Here is a 6,179-nt window from a genome sequence, read left to right as displayed (position 1 = left end):
AGTTGAAAATAGAATAGAGTATAAAAAGGTGATGCTTTTTCAGATCATAAAAGCAGATGACAAACGACTAGTTAAGAAGAGAGCGGAAGATTAGATAAGAAAGCCATATGGGGAATGTTGGGGAAAGAGTATAATAGAAATATGCAATGAATATAATAATACACTAGAAGAAAAAAAAGTATAAAAAGCAAGATCTCAAAAAAAAGAAGTAAAGTGGCAAATTAAATTACAAGAAAAATAGAAGAAAAGAAAGCATAGATGACCATACTGAGGTTTGTGAATAGTAATGGCAGAAGAGACTACATAGGAGAACTTAATACTAATGAGGCAGAGAGTTATGAAAACAAGGTTGAATATGATAGAATTAAAAGAAAATTATAGAAAACAGGAGTGATACTACTACGTTGCATATGTTTGGCTGTAATTGATTAAGAAAAAATTATAAACTATGACAAATAGGGAATTTAGAAACACCAACTAAAGATGTAGCCCGGTATATTAGAAAGACCTTTGAAATTAGAAGTAAAACTATGCAAGTTGTGTTGTCTGTGTGGGAGGTAACTAATAATAATGAATTTTCTGCCGATTGCAGCACTTTGCACCTACTATACTTCTTCTAGTAGTGTGCCCACAATCACAGTGCTGTGGGAAGACCAACGGGGAACCTGGAACGGAATAATAAAAAACATCTCAAATGTTTCTTGCTAGCGTAATATCAAGACATGCGAACTTTCGTGCATTTGCTGATACTTCCCTTGCTGGATTTTCTCACAGCTAATCACTGCAATCCTACAAAATTGAATCAGTCCAGATATAAACTGTATCTCTCATATGCATTCCCATAACTTATTCTTCCCCATATGCCCATACACGTCATATACTATGATTCACGTATTTACAGACGAATGCATCGGAAATACAGGAACATATCTTCATCCATTTCATTTTACCAAAACATATTACATTCTTACACACAGCAATTAGTTTAGCAACTTTCCTGTACACATTCAAATCTTATGGCCGGTCTTCTACCCTGATACCATTCAAAATACACGAACCTATTATTTTCAAGAATTCGTCTTAGATTTCTTCTAGTTCTTCAGTCAGCAAATAATTTTCTTTCCCAGTACAGTACTAGAAAAGCACAGAGAGCAGAACTCCACCACGGCATCTTATTTCTCGAGACCACCGTGTCTTTCCCAGAATAAATTAATCATTTCTAGCTCTTTACATAACAGTTTGAAATCCTTGCAACTTTCATTAATTTACGATTAAAATTGTGGCCGTATAGTTGATGACCGAAATTTGACCTTTGCTTGACCTTGATCTTCAACCTTATCAACTCTTTACATAAAAGTTTAAAATCCCTACAAGTTTCATTACTTTACGATTAAAAATGTGGCCGTATGCTTGATGACCGGAATTTGACCATTTGCTTGACCTTCACCTTAAAGGCTCTTTACATAACAGTTTAAAATCCACGCAAATTTCATTATTTTATGATTAAAAATGTGGCTGTATGGTTGATGACCGGAATTTGACCTTTTGCTTGACATTGACCTTAGACTCAATCTTGAACTAAAACCTTAAAAACTTTTTACCTAACAGTTTAAAATCCCTGCAAGTTTCATTACTTTACGATTGAAATTGTCGACGTATGGTTGATGACCGAAATTTGACCTTTGATTGACCTTGACCTTACTCACCCTTAACCTTCAACTTTGACCTGTATTAATTGGCGTGGATTTTCATACATTTACATATGAACCAAGTTTGATGTCTCTGTGACAACAATGTCCTAACTTATGGATGATTACGTGAATTGGACATTTTGATTGACCGTGACCTTGACCTTTGATCTTAACGTTCCAAAATTTGATCATTTCCAGCTTTTTATATAGCAGTTAATCCCTTCAAGTTTCATAACTCTACGCTTAAAATTGTGGCCAAAAGGCAGTTCTCGAACATACACACACAGGGGGTAAAACATAACCTTCCAACTTCATTGGCGTAGGTAAATATCAATCACTCCAACAAAATTTACCATAAATATGCTATTATCCTCAATTATTATTACTTTACAGCCATTCCTCATAAGCCAACCATTACCCAATAACAACTGACACGTAATTCAACCTTTAAAAACTCAACAACTGGCCATTTCATTTTGAATCATTACAATAATATGTTAAACTAGTCATGGTTCCTAATTGCTCACTCCGCAGTATAAGGTTGCAGGCACCATTACTTTATAGATAGATGCAAAGCTTCTAAGTTTATTCTCATTACTGTAATTAAGCTCATTCTACCTGTAAAAAAAAATAAATTACTTACTTTTAGAGGTTTATTTTTCGCCCTCCATAAGACACTAAAGAGTCTATTCAGGCGGGCCTTGATGTGTGAAAATAATTTCTTTCCAGTTTATGTTTTCCTCTGTATCTTTTCAGTTATTCGCTAGCATTTGTATTCAGGCTTAATAGTTTTCAGATCACTATTATAACACTTTCCAAAGAGATATTCCCCAGCCTCCCCTTCAACCACAAACAAGCAAACTTCCTTGACCTATTCCACAAATTCTCACACTCAAATATTGTCTTTTCTCTTCCCAATAACCTCTCATTTCATGAATAACTGGTGCATGCACTTATAACGCTTGCGAATCTGTATCAATCAGACTTCAATATTCCTTTATCTATATATTCCCATATATCATCATGCTTCCCGCACACCATACTCGTATATGAGACATTTACCCTCTTTTGACTCTTATGAATGTTCTTTACCTTGCAAGTATTATTTTCGCCTTCATATTCGCTGTCATCCATACCCCCAGGCCTTAGATTCAAGTCACTCGTACAGTTACTATTTTCATTCAAGTTGCATTATTCTTCACTACTTTAGATTTTCAAATATGATCCTTTTCATTCTTATGTACCCCATATTCCATCAAGCGGTTCCACCCAAAATACAAATGCAGAGTTAACACTACAAACTTGATAGGGTGCAACTTAATTATATAAATATCTTCGATAGTAATTTGCCTTCAAACACACTACTGTCTTCCTTATATACCATATCCCCTTTTTATATCATTCATCAACCTTGTTACCACTTCATTTGCGATACTAAGTATTTCGAAGAAATTCAAACTGTTCTCAACCAAATTACATAAACCACTTAGAGCACATTTAAATACAACATCTTCCCATTCGGAACTTGGTTTCACTACCAAACCTTCAGGCAAACTTCCAGAATTCCAAATTTCCAATTACTCTTCTTCTGATCTTACAATACTGTACACTTTCGACATTGCATCCATGCTTCCAGGTGCATGCACAATCAAATCCATTTGAAATCCTCTATTATATTCGCAACCCTTGAGTTCGCGTGGGAATTCTTTCTTAATTACGTAAACTATAATAGCTGAAGGTCCGTACGCTCGATAAATTTGATACCATACAAAGATTCTTTCAATGCTTTCAAGGAAAATCGCATTGCAGCCAACTCCCTGTCAATCGTCGAATATATCCTCTCAGCTATACTAAACGCTTTATGTTAGCTACTCTTGGGTGACTACCTTAATTCATCCATTACATCTGAACAAAATAACCACCCATACCGTAACTAAAAGCAAAGATAAAATAATGATAATCATCCAGTAATTCAAAATTATATCTTTTCCTATTAGCAGTGAAAGTAAAAACAAAACAAACCTTCAGCTATTCCACCAGTCTTACTAAAAATACGTGAACAATATATTTTGCCTACTCGTTATCTTAACTTTTGTCCATTTCTAACATTGAATATTGGGGCAAACCACTGACTTGTGAGATCTCCTACACCTCCCTCCCAATATCAAACAATACTGGGAAACCGGGGTTTTGAGTGTAGTAGAGGCACTCAAGTAATCTCGTGAGAATTTGGAGGAAGGGATGTAATACCTACCTGGAATAAATTGCTGAAATATTCTACTATAAAGTGCTACCTGTTATTTTGGCTAAAATTGGGTTAGAAGTCCTGTATATTGGCATTAATTACAGATAGCTACCACTATACAGAGGCTTTCAGATTATTTTCTATAACTCGTTTCAGAGTGATTCTATGAGACATTTGCTAAAATAAGGATTTGTTTGGCATAAAAACTTATATGCATGGAATCATATTTTTTTTTAACATGTTATAGTTAACAAGCAAGAACCAATTTTGTAAACTGTCCACACTGCATTAATCTACATTTCGCTATGTTTCCATAAGTGACTGATAACAGAATTTGCTTATGCAAAAATTGAATAAAAAATAATTTGCTGACAATAGAAATACATGTAAAACAATTTATAAGCATATTCTCATATCATAAATAAAAATTATACAATGAATATTCATTCAAATATATATAATTTACACACACACACACACACACATATATATATATATATATATATATATATATATATATATATATATATATATATATATATATATATATATATATATAGACATTAATCTACATTTCGCTATGTTTCCATAATTGACTGATAACAGAATTTGCTTATGCAAAATATGAATAAAAAATAATTTGCTGACAATAGAAATACATGTAGAACAATTTATAAGTATATTTTCATATCATAAATAAGAATGATACAATGAATATTCATTCATATATATATATATATATATATATATATATATATATATATAATATATATATATATATATATATATATATATATATATATATATATATGTGTGTGTGTGTGTGTATATACATATATATACATATATATATATATATATATATATATATATATATATATATATATATATATATATATATATATATATATATATATATATATATATATATATATATGTATACATATATATATATATGCATATATATATACAAATATATACATACATATATATATACAAATATATACATACATACATACATACATATATATATATATATATATATATATATATATATATATATATATATATATATATATATATATATATATATACATACATACATATACCAAGGCACTTCCCCCAATTTTGGGGGGTAGCCGACATCAACAAATGAAACAAAACAAAAAGGGGACCTCCAGTCTCTACGTTCCTCCCAGCCTGACAAGGGACTCAACCGAGTTCAGCTGGTACTGCTAGGGTGCCACAGCCCACCCTCTCCCATTATCCACCACAGATGAAGCTTCATAATGCCGAATCCCCTACTGCTGCTACTTCCGCGGTCATCTAAGGCACCGGAGGAAGCAGCAGGGCCTACCGGAGCTACATCACAATCACTCGCCATTCATTCATATTTCTAGCACGCTCTCTTGCCTCTCTCACATCTATCCTCCTATCACCCAGAGTTTTCTCCACTCCATCCATCCACCCAAACGTTGGCCTTCGTCTTGTACTTCTCCCATCAACTCTTGCATTCATCACCTTCTTTAGCAGAGCCCTTTTCCATTCTCTCAACATGGCCATACCACCTCAACACATTCATATCCACTCTAGATGCTAACTCATTTCTTACACCCGTTCTCACCCTCACCACTTCGTTCCTAACCCTATCTACTCGAGATACACCAGCCATACTCCTTAGACACTTCATCTTAAACACATTCAATTTCTGTCTCTCCATCACTTTCATTCCCTTCAACGCCGGTCCATACATCACAGTTGGTACAATCGCTTTCTCATATGGGACTCTCTTTACATTCATGCCCAACCCTCTAATTTTTACTACTCCCTTAACTGCCCCCAACACTTTGCAACCTTCATTCACTCTCTGACATACATCTGCTTCCACTCCACCATTTGCTGCAACAACAGACCCCAAGTACTTAAACTGATGCACCTCCTCAAGTAACTCTCCATTCAACATGACATTCAACCTTGCACCACCTTCCCTTCTCGTACATCTCATAACCTTACTCTTACCAACATTAATTCTCAACTTCCTTCTCTCACACACCCTTCCAAATTCTGTCACTAATCGGCCAAGCTTCTCTTCTGTGTCAGCAACCAGTACAGTATCATCCGCAAACAACAACTGATTTACCTCCCATTCATGGCCATTCTCGTCTACCAGTTTTAATCCTCGTCCAAACACTGGAGCATTCACCTCTCCAACACCCTGTGCAGAGGCCTGCAAGGAAATCCAA

Source organism: Palaemon carinicauda, chromosome 15, assembly GCF_036898095.1.
Source record: "Palaemon carinicauda isolate YSFRI2023 chromosome 15, ASM3689809v2, whole genome shotgun sequence".
NCBI lineage: Eukaryota > Metazoa > Arthropoda > Malacostraca > Decapoda > Palaemonidae > Palaemon > Palaemon carinicauda.
This window is presented reverse-complemented; position numbering follows the sequence as displayed.